The sequence below is a fragment of the Microtus pennsylvanicus genome, chromosome 2, assembly GCF_037038515.1.
Source record: "Microtus pennsylvanicus isolate mMicPen1 chromosome 2, mMicPen1.hap1, whole genome shotgun sequence".
NCBI lineage: Eukaryota > Metazoa > Chordata > Mammalia > Rodentia > Cricetidae > Microtus > Microtus pennsylvanicus.
Window position 1 is genome coordinate 56,880,661 of NC_134580.1, and position 22,888 is coordinate 56,903,548.

Consider the following 22,888-nt stretch of genomic DNA (forward strand, 5'->3'; position numbering starts at 1 on the left):
CTTCACAAGTTGGTCTCAGCTATCCGACATTCACAGAGACATCATAAAGCATCATTGACTGTCATAAGCTTGTGGTGCTGATAAGTGATCTAGACCGGCTTACGATAGACTGACAGCTAGATATAACTAGCATGGGATTGAATTACGTCACTGAGCAGCTGCAGGGTTTTGTACTGACTTCACTTTTTTCGACTATAGAAATATGATTCCTTCTTACAGTCTAGAGTAAGAAAGTTAGAAAACAGTTGGCTCATAGGTCATCCTCCATGACCTTTGAAACAGAAGCTTTATCTGATCACACTCTTTCATGCATTGAACAATCCCACCTTCTTCAGAAAACCGTGTCAGGACTTCTCGTTCCCCTGGGTGGTGGCACAACCTCCTACCACAATAATGTTCTGCTCAAACACCAAGGACAAAGCAAGCATGGACTGGACTCTCTGTACTCCATGTACTCTCTGAATGATTCAAAGGATTCCTCTTTTGAAATCCAATGAATTTCTGAGCCCCAAAGCTTTGTTTCTTGGAGGAAGGTGCAGAATCATGTGAAACATATATCAAACACTGATGAGAAGAAACTTGAGAAATTGTTAGAGGAAGAAAAATAATAAGCTTGATTCTTCTTCTTTTGAAGAGTTTCCAGGCTAATAAACTGGAAAACTTTTGCTGAGAATTACACATGGGCCCTCCTGAAAGAGAATTAAGCACTCTTGCATGTTATCCCCACCCACATAGAAAATCAACTGTTCTGCATGGGACTTACCTTGGTGAGGGAATTTCCCACAGAGTGCTGGATACAGAAGCCAGAATGTAAGGTTCAAAAAATATCTAAGAAGAAAGTGAAGCAAGTAAATGTGATTTACTAGATTAACATTTGTTGTAGAAACCAAGACTTTAAGAGAGAAACGATCCAGAGAAAGTGTGTGTATGGCTGTTTGAAATATTCGAAGCCTTTTAGAAAATGGCAGTCTTAAGATTATTGGTAGTTCAGGAAGCCAGTCTTTCTTGATATCTAAAAGCAGCCACAACGTGTAAATGGAGGACAAAGGAAGTAAAGTCCAGTAATTTACACTTCATAGTGTGAAGGGGGAAAAGAGAAAATATAACTTCCCAAACTATGAGATACTTGTAATTCCAGCATTCAAGAGGCTGAGACAGGAGAGTTCTGACTTTGAGGTCAGCCTGGCCTATGGTGTGGGGATCAGAGGAAATCCTGAGTTCATGTGTGTTGTTGACATAGGCACAGCCTCAGACCTATGGAAGTGGCAAAGCCTTCTTGGGTCAGACTCAGCATGGACATTTCTTTGGTCCAAGTCGCTCTTTGGTTACAAATGATTGAACAGTTCATGTGAGAACTACCAAGTGCAACTTTATCCTCCTGGATTGTTTACATCCCAAGAGTACTCATCTAGAGAAACCTCCCATCAAGATTAGCCAACTCCTGCCTACCTTGCCTGAGGTTCCCCTGTGAAGAGGTAGTTAAATCCCCCATCAGAGTGTTCACAGCCCACCTGATACCAGCTCTTCTGTGCCTATGTCTGTCCTTTCTTCATTCCCTTTCCATTCTTAGCCAGCTTAAGGTTCCAAGATTTGCAAGACACAGCACTAGGAAAAGCCCAGCTTAAACTATAGAGAAAGTTGCTGCATCAACAAACGTAATGTTTCCCGTCATTTGTATGTGTGTGGTGTTTCTCTGCTTTGCTCTTCTAGACTCTTCTAGGTCTTCGAAGAAGAATGCTTACGCTCATATCAAACTGGAATGACAACCGAAGCAAAAGGAACACATAACAAACTGACAAGCGTCCACTGCTCCATTCTCATTAAAAGAAAGGTAAATGAGTTCGAAACTGTCCTCAAATGCGATAGACTTACTGAAATTATATAGATAATGTGTGCTAAAGGAGATGCCTTCAAAACAAATATGTACACACACAGAAAACATTCTTATCCAAAATTAATGATAGATTTTAAAAATCTATGTGTTCAGGAGAAGCATGAGAGTGTAAATAAAGTATCAGAAATGGTAAGGTTAGGGAAAGATGATATTTGAGCTTTTTTTTACTTTGCTAAAAATTTTCTAATGCATCTAAATAAAGCATGAAAGCAGTTTAAAACTTGAGATGGTGGAAGAACAAACTGAAGGTTTGGCTGAGGCACTGAATTACAGAAAAATATGATAAGAATTCAGGAGTGATGAAGAAGGTAAGGGTGGGCCTTCTAGACATGTGAGGGGGGCAACTGGATGGAGGCTGAGTTTATGAGGAGGTTATAGGACAGAGGGAAAGAATTCCTCCAAATGTGGGATCCTGAAAGAGTACTGTAGTTGCTTCCTGGATTCTAAGTGAAGCAGGAGATTGAGAATAGCTCCCAAAAGATACCGTGGAGCCAGGAAAAAGCAAAGGACATCTCCATAAAAACGATATTTGAAAATTGTTCAGTAGATGTAGGTTAAAAGGCTAATATTGTACCATATAATATGCAGTCCCAAGTTACCCAAAGCAGAATGGAATCTTCCAGTCCTGGGCGCTATTTCAATCATGCTTACATAGACATGACCAGGAAAATCAATAAACCATATTACCAGTATCGTGAAATTTTAGCTTTATTTATTGAGTTTCATAGATGGCAGAGACATGCCTTCAACAACAGACCTGACCCTACCATAATAAAACAATATACATAAAATTCATGTGTCACAAAACAGAGCTAAGTAAATCACAGAATGTCCACAAAGTATAGACACAGAAGTGATGTCTGAATCTGATGTTTTATCATAAGATCATTTACCAGTGAGTTAATCTTGAGCTTTATATCAGAGGAAGCATACTACAGAGCTAAGATGGCCAAGAAGGACACAGGAGGGCCTCTGAAAGCTGGTACACTACAATTCTACCTGCAGGTAGACACAAATACTCATGAACACATTGCCTACCTCAGCGTTAGGTACCCATGACAAAGGAACACACTGAATTTGAACAATGAGCACTGGAGGACAAAGAACAGGAAGATGTAAAACTCATCAACTGATCACTTTCCACTCTTTGTGGAAGTTCAGGATATTCTTGATTTCCACGCCAGCTTCAGTTGCCATCCCCAGCACCAACTGCAAGGGGTACGAGAAATTCCTAGGGCGGTCCAAACAGACACCCGTAATGATAGTCACCATGCTGCTGGGGTCCAATACCCCTGGCCTGGAGGAGTCCAGCAGACTTTTGCAGAACCCAAGAATATTGTAGAGATCCCAGGCATCAGAGTCTGGTCTAGTCATTCTGGGCCTCACCAACCTCTTGGACACAAAGGACTGGCAGAGAATGTACTGGTTCCTTCTCTTTAACTCATCTTCCAGAAAAGTGATGGCTGCCAGGGCTCTGCGGTCTTCCCATTTTAGGATGTACAGTGTGTCAACCACAACCTTGGGTATGATAAGAAAAAACTTAGCACTAGTGGCTAGTTTCTGTATGACTGGGAGGTGCTCGCAGAGGGCCCTGGGGTCAGGGAACAGGTAAGGGGTCAATACTGACCGAGTCTGGGGACCCCGGAGGGTCTTCTCGAGCAATGCCACTTCACGCTGAAGCCAAAGCTGGACTATGTCTTTGGAAAACCTAATTCGTGCAGCTGTTCTCGGGAGCTGCTGAAGTGGGTTTTCTGACCTTTCAAGGGTACTGCTCACAAAGATGCCCAGTTTCGAATCGAAGCTCAAAAACTGTCCTGGGAGTCTGGTTGCAAAGTGTCCAAAACTTCTGAAGAAACAGATGCGTACAATAACTTCCTCTCGGTTGGTGAGTGAAGGCAGATCCTGCCCTAGGTTTGCTCTATTCTGGGACACTTGAGGAGGGAACTGCTGGAACAGGGCAATGTCTTCGGGGAGCTGAAGGTACTTGGGAGTGTGTGGCCATTGACAGCTCTGCAGTAAGTCCTGGAGATGGCGAGACAGACCAAGGCCTGGATGCTGCAGGTCTCCCACAGAGGGCAAAAGGTTCAGAAGCACACAGAGGTGGTCCCATAAGCTGAGTACACTTTTCCGCTGTGACAAGAGGAGGCTGTGATTGCTGCGCAGCCAGCTCAGGATCACCTTGATGGTGGGCAACAGTCCCTCTTCAGAAAGAATGTCCAATTTCCATTGGGTGGTCTGGAGATTGTTTTTCTGGGCAACGGAGGGCCTCTGCTCCCAAGAGGAACCCACATAGAACTCTGTGTCCGGAAAGCTGCTCATCTCGCTCTCGGTGCACAAAGGACTGCTGACAGCAGGGCTTGGCTCAGACTGAGGAGTCAGAACGTTATGACTGAAAACGGAAGCCAAGGGCAAGCCATGTTTTCCTTGGAGTTTTTGACTCAAAGGAGCTGGCAAGCTGGAAGATAGAGTTGTTTTCAGGAGATCAAGGAGACTGTCAGGAGGTACATACGCCTTCAGTTTGTTTCTACGGTGAGCAGCCGGAAGTTTAGATGTACCTCCACCCTTCTGAATTGTTTCTGAACTCAGGGAGCCACTTCCTTCTTCGTCTGTTGCATCTGAGTGGGAGGCTTCACTGCTTGTGTCTGATTGGACCTGGGAACTTAAAGATGAGGTTTCCTCTTCCTCTGTCTCATCTGAGTCACAGCTGGAAGGAAAGCCAGACTCACGCTCCCTAGAAATACCAGACCAGCTCTGACTTCTCTGAGAGTTGCTGTGCTGGAGCCCGGGAGATGGGAAATCTTGATGTTGCTTTCCAGGCTCCTCCCAGCAGCCTTCACAGGAAGAAGCATCTTCTGGAGTCAGCTTCCGCCTCTGCAGCTCAGCCTGGATCCGTGTGTTCACATGCTGTACTAGATGAGAGAAAAGAGTCAGGGTGAAGATGACAGCTGGTTTGTATTGTTTTGAGCCTGATTTCCTCAGGCTGTGCACATTCATGAGGCAAAGAACCACCATGTGGAAAATGAGAAAGTCCGGGAGAAAAAGATACCCTTTAGGAGGCTTATCGTCTATGGAAGTGTGGCACTGGACAGATTGGTGTGGCCGATAGGAAAGACAGAGACGAAAGTCTTCGAGAACCAGCTGGCACAGGGCTATCAGCCTTGCGGCTTTGAATTTCCTCTTAGGCTGCAAGAGGCTCTGAAGGTAGAGGAAGCTGACAAGAAACCTTTTGTTGTCCCAACACTGCCTCTGGCTGTGGGACAGTTTCCTTCCCTGGTACCTCTTCAGACAGCTATACCTCTTTCCCGCATGATCATAGAGCCGTTTGAGGTTCCAAGCCGCTCCTTTAAAAGGCACTTCCGAGTGGAGGCAGCGCTGATAGAAGTATGTGGCTTCCAGGTCATAATACTTACTCCCCATGAGCGCGCCCAGTTGGTTGAAGGGCATTCCCATATGTGGGGCCACTGACAAGGCCCTATAATAGCATCTCTCAGCCAAGTTCTTGGTGGCCAGGTCTAGGAACTCATGCTGGTAGCGGAACAAGTCTCCCAGGTAAAGGAGGCAGCGATGGCAGGCCATGCGGGCCCAGGAAGCCTCTTCCACTGATGTGGGTCCCACTTTCTTACAGCCAATCAAGTGGATAGCGCTGTGAGGCCAGTCTATGTAGCTCTGTAACCTCAGCTCGTAGTGGCCCTGAAGGAACAGGAAGAGATGCTCGTAGAACCTGAGGCCAGCCTTCAGGTGAGCCTGCAGGGGCCCGCCCCAGTGTTGGAAAGTGTCCATTTGTTTCTTGTTGGTCTTCATGAGCAGCATGATGACGTCAGAGTAGTTTTTCCTCCATAAGAGCTCTTCAGCCTTCCTTCCATAAACCACTGGATGCAGGAACATGAGTTTAATGCAGGCTTGCTGAACCATCTCTCTGAGAGCCAGGATGTGAGGCTTGAACACTTCTTTGTGGGCATTTCCTTTATCAAGGAAGAAATCGAGTCGCTGAGCTGCCAGGCAGACCTCCTGGTAGAGGAGCCTGGCCTTGGGGGTTTCTTCATGGTTTCTCTCCATGAGGCTGGAGAGAGATGCTTCTTTTTGAGGGATGCTAACGATGTTTCCTGAGAAAAGATGAAAACTATCTATTAGTACTCATCCCAAAGACTGAAAATAACGCCAAAGAGAACAATGAAATTGGAGGGGAAACTTTGATTCTCTCTTATAAAAACGTTTAGTTTCCTGTTCTTTACTTAGCAACCTTGTTCGTAAGTGTATTTCTTTGGAAATCATTCCCGTCAGCAGTCAAACCTACATGAATACCGGGTCCCTCCCAAATGTATCTCTCTAATGAAGGAAAGTCAGAAGTACATGCATTGAACTTAACCTACACAATCTAAGATTAAGATTGTTTATGTGATGTGCATGCATATACAAAGAAAATCAAGTTTAGAAAAGTACAATTATATAGACTTGGAAAGATAAGGATCACTTGGGAAAAAAACAGTGGAAGACAAAATAATATGACTATATCTTCCAAATAGAATATATCACATGGGTATGTAAAAGACATTGGTAAATCCGCCACAAAAGATCTATAACGCTTGTTTAACAGACATTCTACTAAAATTCCTTCATTTACATGATTTAAAAATAATTCCTTTGAATGACTGGCATAGAGAAAAGTTAGTAATTAAACAGACGTTCAAAATCTGAAGCTCTGTGGACTGGGTTGACGATGCACACCTGTGAATCCAGCTCCCCTGGAGCCTCAATGATGGGGATATCAGTCAGTCCTGGCCAGACTGGCAAAGTCTGACTCAGAACTAAAAGTAACAAAGGGCACTGGGCGCGCAGCTCAGCCTCGCCCGTTATGTGTAAGGCTCTACCTGCAAACCACGCCCCAAATTACAAAAAGTGACTAACTAGACAGCACTTTAACTGACTACTGAATAGCTTGGATGCCGATTGGGCGCATGCATTATACTATCCTCACAAAAGAATAGAGCCAGGGCAGCAAGTGGAAGGTCTTTGTGTCTCAAACTAAAATGAGAAAAGATGAAAGTAAAGAGAGATACAAACAAAAGAAGAGAAAATAATTTTACAGAAGGAGAAGCAATGAAGAGGCTGGAAATTGAACCAGCAGCACCACAGCCTGGCAAACGGTCAGAGCAGCACACCTTTTACTAGTTAGGAGAATTGGGGATCTTTTCGTTTTTCTCCACTCTGAGTGACTGAGGTACGGGGGATAAGACCTACCATGAAATATCTAGAGAAGACAGACCTACAGCCTAGTGTAGATCAAAAGCTCTCCCTCCATCCCCCATCCCTTTACCTTCCTCCCCAACCACAATTTGTCTAAAAAGAAATTATCTTATCAAACTAATCAAAAGGGAGAAGAGCTTTTACAAATTTTACCCAAATCAGTTCCCCAACTGGAACGGTAAAGAGGCCATAGATAAAATAGCAGCTCACAGGAATAAAAGAAAGTTTTCTAAGCACAATGGTGTCTCATTTCCTTTAGGAAAACTGTACTTCAGCATGTCCAGAGAAGGCAGAAAACTCATCAGATTTGATCTAATTTCTCATTTTTAAGAAAACTGAAAAGGTACACACTAATACTGCTTTTTCTGCTAATTTCTGCAAACAACTGTATAATCAGGTGACCACAGATCATGCAGTCATATTTTCTCATCTATATGGTGCACAAAAAGACTGTAGTGCTCTATTCATCTAGGTATGAGTCCATGGAGCTAAACTCTAGTTTCTCACAAACACTTTCGAACCAAATAATTATGGGGAATTGCTCATCGTGCCTGAGTGGATGTCGAGCAGACCTGGGCCCCGTACAACAGCTCTCACACTGATGGTGACGTCCGATTCTTACTTTCTCTCAGGACCTCTTCCCTCCTTTGCAAACTTTTGGAGAAGTTTCCTAGCAGGCTAACAGGAGAGGATGAGACACAGCTGCTCCTCCTGAAGCCACGGGCAATAGTAATTCCCCAAGGCTGATGTTTCCTCATCTAAAGCTCATGAAATCCTAGGGACTTTATTATCAAATGGATAAAATTAAATGCCTTCAATGAAATGAATCTCAATGAGACTCTAACAAGCCACCTTGGTGCTCACCAGTAAGCTGAACTCCTGGAGTGTACGTCTGCTCAGCCTTCTGGCTCCCTGGGCCTTATTTCACCCATAAGGCTCCCCAGTGCCTTTTGAATACAGCACTTAACCTAGGCCCTACATTAGCTCTGCAAAATTAGCATAGGCAGGACTCACAAGTGATCTGACTTAGCGTGCTTACTTGGGTAGGTAAGGCAGGCTCAGAAATGATGCAGACAACAGAAAGACAGCAAGACAGACAGAAAACAGAAGTTAAGTTAGAAAAGTATCACAGAGCCAGACATGGTGACACACACCTATAATCCCAATACTAGATAAGCTGAGGCAAAATGACTTAGAGACTGAGGCCAGCCTGATCTATAATGTTGAGAGCTTGCTTCTGAGAATCAATAATACTTACATAAACTAAAAATGAAAAGAATACAAAAATGAAGTTAGTAAAATATTCTATTTATAGCCATCATGGGAACTTACATCTGTATTCCTGGTACTTGGGAGAAGATAGGACTATCAGGAGAGTAACAGTACATAGCTTGATCAAGGACAGACTATGTGATATTAAGAGACTCTGTCTTGAAAGGAAAGAGAGAAAGAAAGAAAGAAAGAAAGAAAGAAAGAAAGAAAGAAAGAAAGAAAGAAAGAAAGGAGAAAAAGAAAACTAAGTACTTCGGTTCATAATAAATATGCAACAAAACGAAACAATTGTGAAAAGATTTAACAGAAGTACAAATTTATACCCTAAAAGTTATAACACAGTGTTGAGATGAATTAAAGAATTAAATAAGTGGAAAGAAACTCATAATTACTAATCATAAGTTTAATATTAGAAGAGGACAACAATCTCCAAATTGTTCAATAGATTCAGTGTAATCCCTATTAAAATCCTCACTAATATTTCTGTGAGAATCCTAAAACATATACTACCATTAACATGAAAGGGATATCTATATAAGATTAGTGATGTAATTCAATGATAGAGCATTTGCCTAGTGTGGCAAACAATTGAGTCTGATCTCCCATATGTACTCCCCACCCTCGTGAGAAGGAAGAGAAGAGAAACTAAGAAATTAGTGGGTTTACAACAACTGCTGTTTCTAAACTTGTAACAAAGCTAAAGTAATTAATGAAAGAGAAAATGAAGAAATAAACGCTTATATTTAAAATCTATTTACTTCAACAATAATGTCAGATAAATTAATGAAGAACCATCTTTTCAACAAATGGTCCTGGAATAACTGGATATCCACTGTCACAAGAATGAGGTAGGTCCCATTCCTTAGATCTTACACAAAAGGAATCAAAATGGATGAAAGACTCAATGTAAAAACTGAAACATTAAACTCTGTGAATAAAGTTGAGGAGAAAATATATGTCATGCTGCATTAGGCAAAGTTTCCTTTGACATGACAACAAATAATAAGACCATTTCCAACTCTGCCATTGATGCTTCCATGAAACTAAAAGGCCACACTTACTGTCCTAAGGGAAGAGTATTTATTGTCACTTTCATAGAAAAGGTAAAATTAATCATTGCCCAGTGTTCTGGATTTCAGAATGGATGCATGAAGTGTGTTCCTGACTTAGGAATGTCTAAATGTTCTGGAAACTTCAGAGAAGCTATTCTGATCATTTAAAATACCATTCTCTGGGACAACAGAAACACAGAAGACAGCCTGGGCCCAGCCTGGAGAGATCACTCAATGGATAAGAGCACTTTACACACAAGCTTGGAAGCCCAAATTTGATCCCCAGAATTCACTAAAATTGGAAGGAAGGAACTGAAGCTACAGAGTTGTCCTCTTTCCCACACATACACATGGTGGCACAGGCACCTCCCCACATATATATATATATATATATATATATATATATATATATATATATATATATCTCACAAACACAATGATGATGAATAAAATAAAATTTAAAAGAAGAAAATTTTCAAATGTCTGAAAACCTCATACATATGAAATAATTTATAATCCATTGCCATTTCCTACAGCATAGTGATGCAAGTCTGTAATCCCAGTAGTCAGAGCCCAGAAGCAAAAGAATCAGGTGTTCAAGGACTGGTTCTACTACATAGTGAGCTTGAGGCAATTCTGGGCTACTTGGAACTCTGCCTCAAAGAGAAGAGGAAGAGGAAGGGGAAAATGGTCAGAAAATAATTCGAAATTTTAGATGTTTGGTGATTGAATATGCAATTTAAAAGCACCATGAAGTACAGGACCATGTAAAATGTGAGAAAACCAACTTTGTGCTTGCGTAGAGAGTGAGGGGAGCATTTGTGTGTTATAATCTATTTCAGGATTTGGACTTGACTCACGACTGTCGAAAACTCACATACCTTACAATGCAGCACCTTCAGGTTTGGACTCACACAGAAGAGAGCTCTTGGAAGTGCACACCGTTTGACCAGAGAAAAAATATCCCTAGCAGCATTGTCTGTAATAGATGAAACAAAAGAAATCCAAAACTAGACAGAATCTGATTTTGTGTCATCGGTGAATTGAATAAAGTGCATTACATTGTAAGCATAAATGAGCAGCCACACTACCCTCATCCTTATGGATGGATCCCGCAAGCATAATGTTGGGCAGAAGCAGTCATCCACAGAACATAGAAAACATAATAGTATGAAACTAAGACCCAAATGGGCAAAACTGAAAAATATATTCTTCATGGATACACACTTCACAAATGCAAAAAAAAATGTGGAAGTATGCTGTCCACTGGAGAAAACATGGATGTATGTATGTTGTGTGCTTTGTGCATTTTATATGTAAATCTGATCACTGAAAATTTAAAGTTTGTATAAAAAGACCAAACACAAAGTATGTATCATACCTTGTGTGTGTGTGTGTGTGTGTGTGTGTGTGTGTGTGTGTGCCCTCATGCCTCCAAGGTTGTGAATGCAGGTACTTATATGCTGTAGTAAGTGTGTCACGAACATTGGACACACTCAGGCATTGTTAGTTCTTTGCTTTCCATCTTGCTTCAAATAGGGTCTCTTTGCTATTTTTCTGCTTCGAACACCATGAGATTCCAGACACTTTCTGTCTTTGTCTCCCATAGGAACAGCACTAAGCATACGGGTACTTACTTTATGGGTCCAGTTTTACATGAGTTCTAGGGAGTTAAACCCAGGTTCATCATTCATGTTCAACAATCACCTTTACCCATAGAGCAATCTTTGGTTTTTTTTGGTTTTTTTGTGTGTTTTTTTTGTGTTTTGTTTTGTTTTGTTTTTCGAGACAGAGTTTCTCTGTGGCTTTGGAGCCTGTCCTGGAACTAGCTCTGTAGACCAGGCTGGTCTCGAACTCACAGAGATCCGCCTGCCTCTGCCTCCCGAGTGCTGGGATTAAAGGCGTGCGCCACCATCACCCGGCATAGAGCCATCTTTGTAGTCACATAAGTCTTTATTGTTTGTGTCTTTAGAGGTTTGCTACTTTGATGCCAGACCACTTGAATAAGAAATAACATGAAATACTAAGTAGTTGTTTTCTTTTAGAAAGATAAATTCTGTTCACTAAAAATGGTCAAAAGTATCAAAACAATTTTCTGTATAGAGTTAGAACTAGAAAAGATTTTTTAAAAGTTCAAAAGTAGGAAGACATCTCAAATAATCTTTCAAATTACAGATGATGCCTAGATGGCGGAGATGAGTTAGGTGTGGTCAGTCAGTTGTATATACAGAAGATATTACAAACCCATGGCTGCTTTTTGTTCTATGTATGGCATACTGAAATGTCTTTCTCATTTATTTTTGCCTCAATTTCATTCATAACATTCATGCTGCAATCATGCATTCAGTAAATTGTGTAAATTATAAGCTTCTGTCTATTTTTACAAACTATATTCCTATTAAAGACACATAGCCTGAGACAGAATCTAATAAAATAACCAATTTAAATATAATTCTCATAAATGAGGGCACCATAGCCTATCAACAGAACTCTAGAATAAGACATTGAGTATGTACGTGTCTCTAATTATAATACAAAGAGATCTCACATAATAGCAGACTTTGATTTCCAAAGAAGCCAATGAATTCAAGAAAAGATGAAAGAGGACTCTTTTGAAGACAGAATCTTGTATATAACCTGGTCTGGTCTTGAATTAATGATACTTCTGCTTCCTTAGTGCCGGGATTTCAGATGTCCACAAGCACATCCAATAAAATATTTCATTATAAGTCTCTAAGAATAAATGAGCTCTCTGATGAGATAAATGTCTTCCATCTAGAGACAGAATTAAAGCAGAAATTATCCCCATTTGCACATCAGAGATGAGTTTTGCTCGTGGGTGGGAGAGTGGCTTAAATGAATGCTAATATCCTTTTTGTCATGTTAATTGTTTTTACTCATACAGATGGTTTGTAAGAACCAGCCTTTACATAATTATGAAATCCTGAGAGGTAGTCCACTTAGGGCTCTTGTCTCTACAATTTCTATTTGTCCCAAAATCTGTCACTTAGAAGAGTGAACAGTTGGAAAGGACAGCTGAACATGAAACTGAAAAATGAAAATCTGAAACCACACGGTGTGCAAAGACAAACAGGAACAGAGAGGCAAAATGTAATGAATGTGATTCCCTCCAGCATGGTGGACGCCTGACCTATAGGAAAAGCTGCCATCCTTCATCAGCCAGCATCCTTCATCATCCAGTATCCTTTTTTAAGATCAAACCTTCCTTCCTTTCCCCCATGATGACTCACTAACCTATTTCAGACACTGCTTCTCAAATCGCAACCAATGTATCTAAAAACTAAAATCACTGTAACTGTGCACTCACTTTGGTCAGGTAATAAGACAAACATTTTCCTTTACAGCATTGCTTCTGTTGCCCTGGACAACAGAACAATCACAGTCAAACCTAGACAAGATGGATCTGCAGCACATGTGCCATCTAAATAAAACCTGCTATTTTTTAAGACAGTCTGGATGAAGAAAGGAAATTGCAAGTTGCCCAATGCAAGGCAGAAATGGTGCCAACAGCACCAGCATGTTGACGGAAGAGCATATATAGTCTGATGGCTATGCTTCAGCCCCCGAAAGCTGCAAGGACAGACTTCTCTGCGGTATGAGAAGAGTCTGAACTTGCCTGTCAGTGACAAGGTTAGAGCTGCACTCCTCCCACGCAGAAAATGAATCAGACACCAGGAGCCTGGTTCTCCCAGAACATCAAGCACTTCTGGAAGCCACTTTAACTCTTTCAAATACTGGGGGTAATTTTTTTTAGAAAGAGAAAAGATAATTGGGAAAGAAGTCACTAATAATATTTTCACAGCAGTCAGTGAAAACAATGTGTTTAGTGCTACAGATAATGTTGGAATAACGACAAGAACTTCAAATGTCCAAGAGGAAGAAAGAATTGAGTTAATTGTAGTTTATGTGAGAAATAGTGTCATATTCTGCAATTGTTATGCATTGCATGCATCAAATTTTCAAGCAGTAAGATGCAGTGACAGGCGAGAAGAAAACAATGCAACACATTGAAACACTAAAACAAGCTCTGATAGGAAACTCTGAAGCTAAAAACTCTTTTAGGGTGCACAGCATGATGCCAAATCCCCAGGGAATTCTGGCAGTGCCCCTGAGCCTGCATCATCTGCACAAACAGGGAAGAATGGTTGACTCCATAGAATGAAACTGTCAAAAGCACAGAGGAAACAGGAGTAGACTAGGTGCAAGTCAGGTAAGGATGGATGATGGCTTAAAATCACATCTGGCAAAGCTTTCTTCTTGCACTTCTTATCTTACCTCACCTAGTCCCAGATTATAGCTCACACAGTTATCAACTTAGGAAAGTAGAAGGACTAACCAGAATCACTAGAGCTGGTAACCTTTGACTTTGGGGTACTATCTGAGTAAAGGTAAACCCTGTAGCCAATGGGGGCACCAAGAACAGTAGCTGCAGGTAAGTAGGCCAGCTACTGGTTACCTTCTCATGTTCACAAACATTGTGAAAATCAGCATCTCTGCTGATCATCATCACCACCATCAACAATAACAGCAGTGGCAGGTAACTTTCAGGGTGAGGACCTCTGTCCCTTGCCATGTAAACCTGTCACCCATGATTGATATTGTCAACAAAACCAGCAAGAGAGACAGTCATCTAGGAAATGGAAGTCACGGTGCTAGACAAGCTACTCACAAACCTGGCATCTTATCACCATTTCCTAATCTGCACATTGGAGGTTAACCCCTCAGTGTGTGTCACAGTTAAGAAGGAAATTGATTACACCAGCTCATGGATTCTGGGAAATTGGAATCACTGGAAACATGTCCCAGTGCATCTACCCACTGTCTTAAACATTTTATGTGGGTACAAACAGGGCTGTGAACGAATTATTTTTCCCACTTTAAGACAAGCCTGCTAAAAGAGCTGAGGCTAATAAGTTTTGTCAAATGTACCTAACTAGGCAGAAACTCACTTGGATTTGAATTCTGACTTAATGGCTCCATACTATTCTGCCAGATCTGCAATCTTTGCAACTGTATGGATGAAGTCCTATGCTGAGTTTAACACTCATCCTATTAATCTTTACTTTGTCTTTTTACTGTTTACCCTTTTATGATTAAACTCATCATTTTTGCTATTATTTTTTAAGTATCTAGTCATTTCTATAATCTCAGCAGCAATGTGGATTTGCAAGCCACAGTTACTTGCTTTTCACAGAGTAATAGCTCAATGTTAATTATTGTCACTGTTTACATGGCAAAATGACATTCAAGTGAATTAACAAACATCTGCTTTTGTCAATGACCCCATCTCCTCTAGGTCCCATTATGTTCATATGTTAAATAAGATCACTGTAGTAGAAGTCTTTGTAAGGCTCTTCTGTTTGTATAGCACAGTGAGACACTAAAAGCAGAAATGACAGCAAATCCCACTAAACCACTTCTCCCCCCTTACACTCTCACTTCTGATGAGGTAGTAGGCACAGACAGGCACAGATTCACCCCCTGGGCTTTCTGAAGTTATTTACTGAATCAACAGTATTTTAGACAGATGGTTTCTATGTCTTTATGCCCTTTAAAAAATATGTGTCTGGCATGCAAAGTGAACAAGAAGATAAAATCTAGATCTTCTTTCCAATTTTCCCTTTTATCTCTTCCTGCTTCTCAATTTCCTAAAGCTCTGAACTGAGGTCATTACCACGCCATCCTGCCTTCATTGCCTCTTTGAACTATTCTTCTCTGAAATGCATATAAGTCAAATAAAAATGACATAAAATAAAAGGTTGCCAGTGTGGGATTCCCCACTGTATGCTGTGATTACCATTAATGAATAAAGAAACTGCTTTGGACCTATAGCAGGACAGAACTTAGTTAGGCAGGGAAGACTAGACTGAATGCTGGGAAAGGGAAGGCAGAGTCAGGGAGAAGCCATGAAGCTGCATGGAGACAAACATGCTGAAACTTTGCAGGTAGGCCATGAAGAGCTAATGGGCTAAGTAGTGATTTAATTAATATGGTTTCTGTGTGATTATTTTGGGGCTAAGCAAATGGGATCTAACTAGCAGCCCCTTCCAACTGGTTGCTACTACATCCATCCCTTACTATTTTTCCCTATTTAATCTTTTAAAATATTTGTCTCAGAAACCTTCACATGATCAATCCAAACTAGCCATTTGTAATTAAGATAAAATCCAATTTTAATAGACTGAACTCAGCCTCAGTGAAAATGATATTAATCTCTAATTTTTCAAACTGATTGAGGGCTTCTTTGAATTTAATAGACTATTGCATAGCCTATTTTTTGAAAGAATTACTAAAGAAAGTTATATTTATGAAGCCAAACTATCAAAATATAAATTAAGTTCTGGAAATGATGTCCACACAAGAGTGTTCAGTTCAACTCAATACTATGTTACATCACACAAACAGGTGCTTCTTATGCTCCAATGGCTACCCAACCAGGCAGTCCAGAGAAAAGAATCACAGCATTATCTGACAAGGAAGAACTCTGTGAACCTCCAAGGGATGTGCAGGGTCAGTAATTACAATTTCTCCACACAGCAGATGCCCAGCAATCACTGAAATCTGAAAAGCATTCCATGAAAAAGAACAGACATCAAGGAATTTAAGATCTAAAGAATAGAGTGTATTATGTTTTATTTCCAATCATTTTTCTAGCACAGCAAGATATGAGAGACAAAGGAACTGAGACAGTTTCTGTAAGACAAGGGATTTCTATTCAAGTGAACTGGCTATGAGCTGTGCCATGTGGAATGCGATGGAAGTTCAGAACACAGATAATTTACTGTGAACTCGAACACCACTGGAGTTTGGCATCAGAAGTAGGAAGCAATGAGTAAAGGCACTTGCCTGCAAGCCCAAAGATTTTAGTTTAATTCCCAAGACCTACATGGTGGAAGCAAAAAATCAACTTCTACAAGTTGTCTTCTGGTCTCCACACACTTGCTGTAGTATGCACACACACACATGCATACACACACACGTACACACAAATAAAAATATAATAATTATATTTATGATGAGCATAAAAAACAGAAAGACAGAATCCACAAACAGAAACTTGGGGAGCAAACTTAGGGGTGGTGAATGATCAAAAATAGGATGTAAGGCAATAGTAAAAAGGGTCCTTTGCCCTCCATCTGCTGTGTCAGATTGCAAGGAGGCATGTGTTGAATTATCTCAGTTCGAGAAATAACCAGGCTAGCTAAAAGATAAAACAATTATATTTTTATTTATTATAAGGGGAAAACTCATGAAACAGGAACAAAAGTCTAAGCTCAGCTGTTCTGTGAGGGAACCACAGAGAAAGAGCACCTGTGCCTTGAACCAATTTTCTTGAGGTCCCAGAAAGCCATACCCTAACTTGGTCCCACCTCTTAATGATAATTGGTTGACAAAGATTCCCCATCATCCCCCCCTTTTATCTAAATAAGAGCCATTAAAATCCAATACAAAACTATATACAATAGGAACAGATATCAAGTATAAAGTTACAACCAACATAAACAATATTAATCAAGGAATACATGATAAATGTTTTAATAAACATTCTGTTCTAAAGAGTCTAATTCTTGCATCAGAAATAGGTTTGGCTAAATCTTAAGAGGAAGGTAGCTATGACTAATCTTCAACCCTATTGAAGTCCTGAGAAGGAAAATAATATTACTTGAGTAGGCAGGAAGTGCAATCAAGCAGTTTCCAAAGCAAGGAGTATATGACAGAGACAAATGGCTATCTGAGCAATCACCCAAATTCTCATTGGCAATGTTAAAGCAACCAACTTTGGCTAAGGCCTAGAGTAACTGACAGACCATTTTCAGAGACAGAAAAGTTTTCAGAACTGTCTTACCCTGTCTTGACAAGGTTTGGCAGTTCTTTTCCTCATGTCCTGCTTATCTAGTCTGGATAACATGTACTTTTTCATGGGCATGGGCAGTTCCTTGCCCAAAGGCCAATTGTGCCAAAAAGAAAACAAACTCCAAGTGGAGTGTCTTTGGTGCTCAACATTCTTTCAGGAATAGATTGGTGCTGTCAGGAGCAATCATGTCTCATGTCAACAGAACCCTAAGTTATTTAAATGCCATGTTCTACAGATCCTTGTAGTAGATGAAAATTATCTATCTAGGCAGAATACAATCCCTATGTATCTAAAGATCCTAATAAATCTGAATATATGTATAACAAACATGAATAATTATTTACCTATAACATTTAATATCTGTATAACTTAAAAACTAAGACTTTATATCAGAATATTACAAAACCTGTAAACAAATGTGCAGCAAATGAGGACAATGACCTCAAAATGTAAACAATGTGTAAGTATCTTGATCAGAGGTAAGAATAATATATAATGCAATATGAAAATATATCCTAAAAATTGTATCAAGATACAAAATGTCTTAAACAGAGGTAGAAACATGCATTATAAAATCTGAAAGAATAACTTTGTATAAGTGTACAAATACTGTAAACAAATAACAAATATAATTTGAACTTGTATTAATATACAAAAATCTATACCAATGTAAATTATCCATAAATGATAGCTCACAAGTATTCACTCTATTACCCACTATTATTATTAGTGTGAATAAGTTCACATTAAATTATCTATTATCCTGTTCGATTTTTATTCTTTTTTTTAATCTCTGAGCCTGCATAATTTCCACCCCAACCCTCTACCTTATACAAGTAATAATCAGGATAGAAAATGGAAGGAGGGGACACAATTTAGCACACACAGATATGCTCACATTAAGAGCATAATATTGTGATCATACAACAGAAGAGTGTGCAAGAGGCAATATGAGATATTTGTAAGTGCAATGGAATCACACCGGCATAACAGTGGAAATTTTTTAAGTGTAGAAAGTCCAAGTAAAAAAAAAAATCCTGGAATGAAAAACTGTTAGGAAAGTGTTGTTTTGTTTTTTTTTTTTTTTTTTTTTTTTTGGTTTTTTGAGACAGGGTTTCTCTGTGGTTTTGGAGCCTGTCCTGGAACTAGCTCTTGTAGACCAGGCTGGTCTCGAACTCACAGAGATCCGAGGAAAGTGTTTTTGATTGCTCCATGTTCTTCACTCAGGTAACTGGTCTTATACAAGACTTGGTGGGGCAGTTCTGACTAGTTACTCTAAACTGGAATATCCCCTCCTCTAGGGAGGAGAAGAGCTCATAAGGCCTAGGAATCTCAAAAAACTTACAATATCCAGGAAGTTCAGGAAATTCAGGAATTGCAAGATTCACAGGCCTCTCCCCATATTCTGTGCTATAAGAACAATAAACGATTTCGGAGGAGAAGAGACCCTCTTCAATGCAACCGCCTGAAAATTTTGGAATGAGTTCTGGGGATGCAACTTCCATGACTCATCACCCATGCTGAGATGAGTTTAGGTGATGCAGCTGCCCTTGGAACACCTATGCTTCTGTAAGGAACCCCAAGAAACCCACTGGTTCAACAAGCTGGACATGAGTAGAATTGGTTCTCATCTACCATCCATGCCCTATCTGGGACGAACAGACGTCTCCCCAGGAAAAGCCACAGATGGAAACCCTGGACACCTTTCTGTTTCACTAGGGAAGGTGTCTTCTAAGCCTGATTCACACTCTGTGTTCTTTCCACCCACACACACTGCCTGAAACAATCACCATTCCAGTGATCACAGTTTTAAAAACTTAACTTACGTAAATGACTTTGAAATTTGTCTTGCCTTGACATAGATAAATTCTACAGCTACAGGTGAAATCTGAATGCACTATCTGGAGCTGTGTTGTGTGATCTAGTAACAACTATCCATGTGTTTCTAAATACATCTAAATCACTAAGGGTTTTTTTTTTGGGGGGGGGGGGTGGCACTGTTTGTTTGTCTGTTTGGAATTTGTTTGCTTCTTTGCTTTGGTTGGTTGGTTTTTTGAGACAGGATTTCTCTGTGTAGCCCTGGATATCCTAGAACTAGTTCTGTAGACCAGGTTGGCCAAAAGTTACAAAAATACATTGCTGATACTGCTTAATATAAATTAGCTAGCGTCTGAGCCACAGTTTATTTCCCACCAGGGAGGGGTGGAAACGTACTTATAAAACTACTTTCCACCTGCTAAATCATTTTCCTTGGCAAGTGCCCACAGTGTTGCCGACACAGCCTAGAGACCCGTGTGTGATAACTAGCATTTTTTTGTTCCTCCTTTTGAGAAAGCAGGAGCCTTCTTCATCAACCTATTGCTGTCTAAATAAAGTGAACGATGGCAGGTGTAGGCTATGGGGCTCATTCTAGTCTTTTTTTTTTTTTTATCCTGGCAAGAGGATCTATCACCCTTCTGAAAAGACATTCAGTCCCTGAAAACCCGATTTTAACGCTTCATCAAAGCTCTAGGAAGCCTGAGGATGTTTTGGAAGTTAGCCAATTAGGTGTGTCTGCAGGGTGTCTGCTCTCCCTTTCACTCAGCTAGCCTTTCCCTGTCTGAGTTCTTTCATCCTTAGCTAAACAGCAGCAGATGAGCCTGAGGCATCAAATGGTATCTAAAAAGAACAGGCTTTGCATCTTCTGAAAGCCAAAGGGTTCACAGCAATGGTGCAGAGGGGACTCTGTGCAACTCTGGACAGTTTATACTGGATGCTAGGAAGCACCAGCCCAGGGAAAACAATGGGATGGCCACCGAATATATTTCTCCCATGAAGGAGAAAATAATATTCTCTCCATTTTATTCGCTATCTTTTTAAATAGGCTATTTTCTCAAATAATGTATCCTAATTATAGTTTTTCCTCCTTTTTCTTCCAGTACCTTCCTACCTCTCCTCCCATCCATTCCTGCTCTGTCTCTTATTAGAAAACAAACTGATTTCTACGGGATAATAATAAAATATAAGATAGAACAAAAACTATCAGATTGGAGCTGAACAAGACAAACAGAAGAACCCAAAATAAGGCCTCAGTCTCTGTGATTTCACATAAACCTTGCTCATGCTTATTACAGGGCTTGCTCTCCTGGAATCCTCCTTCCCCTCTGGCTCTTTCTGACTCCTCTTCCATTCTTCCACAGGGTTCCCTGAGCACTGAGCTGAATGACCAATAGGTATGAAGGAGAAGGATACTTGAAGCTAGCAAGCAGAGAGAATAAATAGGAGGAGAAATCTAGACTCAATAAGAAGAAAACAGAAGAAAGAAGAGAATGAGAGAGAAAGAGAAGAAGATGCCAGGGGCTAGCCAGGCAGCTGCCACCCAGCAGACACAAGAATCAGTGAAATTGAGCTATACAGAAAGAAAGTAAGAAAGGTAAAATGCCCCAAGGCAAAAGGTAAATAAAGAGAACCAGGTTAATTTCAGTTAAAAGAGCTACCCAGAAATGATTCTAAGCTGGGCCAAGTATTCATAACTAATAATAACTCTCTGTGTCATGATTTGGGAGCTAGTTGGTGGCCTAAAAGAAAAAGCCTGGTACATCTATGTGTTTGTTTCTGGCTTCATTTCTTGCTATTTGCTATAGAAAGGGACTTTTGTGTGTCCAAGATGGTAGAAAATTGGAGTGGTTTTCATGCTGGAAACCAGCTGTGAAGCAATAAAAATGGAAATTTACACAGCATAAAGAAAATGGGAACCCCAAAGACAAGGAATAGAAGGGAAATTTCACAAATATTGTACATCTAAATGCACTGTAGTAGGTTTTATGGTTTGCAAGACTGAATACCAAATGTAAAATCACAATGTCAGAAACAAAGACCTTCATCATCTACTCAGCAAGTAGGAGAATTTCCAATATTGACTCACTCATGATACTATAATAAATAGTATTGAAGATCCATATAAGACAGGTCACATACAAATGGAAAAGTAAGTATCCTGTATTTTTACTTACTTAATAGACTTTCTCAAAAGTGAAGCAGAATGAGGGCATGTGTCAGGACTAACTAATAACTATATCCTTCAGTAGTACTCCTTCACAATAACTAGTAACTATATCCTTCAGTAGTACTCCTTCGCAATAACTAATAACTATATCCTTCAGTAGTACTCCTTCACAATAACAGCAATAGTTAATATTAAAGAGAATCAGGGACACCAAGGATTGCTTGACAAAACTTGCATCTCCAATGTGTAGCTTTTATGGATCTTCATAACTTCTAAAATCTCTGCATATATGATCTATTTTCAAACTGTTAACAATACTGAATTAAACTATTAGTAGGCCAGAATGGTTAGAGACTTAATACTGATCTTCAAATTCAAATACTTGAATTTCAAAAGTCTCTGAAAGATGCTTTTCTATCTACTTCACTGAGCAAATATTTATTTTAAACCAATTATGTGTAGACAAAAGACCAACACATAGTTTCCAGTTCCAAAGAGCTTATTGTCATATGTGATAATTACAAAGCTCTGAGACAGTGATTGATCAAATTTGTATTGCTGTCACTCAAGGAATACCTGGGCCTCGCAGCTCTGGGTCAAAAACATTTGAATGTCACTTCACCATAGAGACTTGAAAGAGAATCTTTTCTTACTGTGTGTGAAAGCTGAGAAAGCCACTTACCTCCCTGGTCTTCTGAATTCCTCCACTGAGACACCCAGAAATAAGAATGCTTACCTTTAGGATTGTTGGAATGAGGCGTGTTTTCCAGGTTGAAGCAATTGTTCTATAAATGAGCCTCACTGTTGATGGTAGAAGCGGAGCTAGCAGTGCGGGGCTGCAGAGGAGCAGGACCATCTGAAGACTGGATGGGATTTTACCTGGATAAAAAGAGAGGGGAAAGTTGTGAGATTAAAAAGAATAGTGAGTAAAAAGAGCTTTGGAAGAGGTATTTATTCAGAAAATGAATTTATATTTTTTAAATGAGATGCTAATTTGGTAAGGGGTCAGTAGAAAAGGCAAGAAATTGGATAGGGTTATGAAGAGTTAAGCTGGAGCACTCTGTTCACTGGGTGCCAACTGGATCTCCTGTTTCTCCAAAGGAAACGCTGGTGCCTAGAAACATTTCCAGGATCACACACAAGCACAGACACTTCATTAGTGTGGGGCGAGCACAAAATCAAGAATGCTCCATTAGGGTAGAAGAACCTGCAGGCAAGGGGAAGTATTTCTTTTGAAATAATGAAAACCTCTCCAGTCTCAACATCGACATTTCCTTTTTTGTTTCCTCAGAAATGCTGTCACTGTTGACAAGAGATAAGAGATGCAAACAGACGGATATGGGAGCAGGGAAGGAGATAACTTAATTGAGGGAGCCATTTTGGGGTTGGCAAGAGGCTTGGCTATGGAGGGGTTCCCAGGAGTCCATGGGGATGACCCCAGCTAGGACCCTGGGCAGTGGAGGAGAGGGTGCCTGAAGTGGCCTTGTGGCATGCTGGACTGAGCTCCCAAGGTCCAGTTGAAGAGCAGAAGGAGGGAGAATATGAGCAAAGAAGTCAGGACCACG

The 22,888-nt window shown here is 40.3% G+C and overlaps 1 pseudogene; it reads right to left on the minus strand.

Annotated features, from left to right (window-relative positions):
- Positions 1 to 2,585: 2,585 nt before the first annotated feature.
- Positions 2,586 to 22,888, minus strand: part of LOC142843540 (nonsense-mediated mRNA decay factor SMG5 pseudogene) — a 97,210-nt pseudogene continuing 76,907 nt past the window's right edge.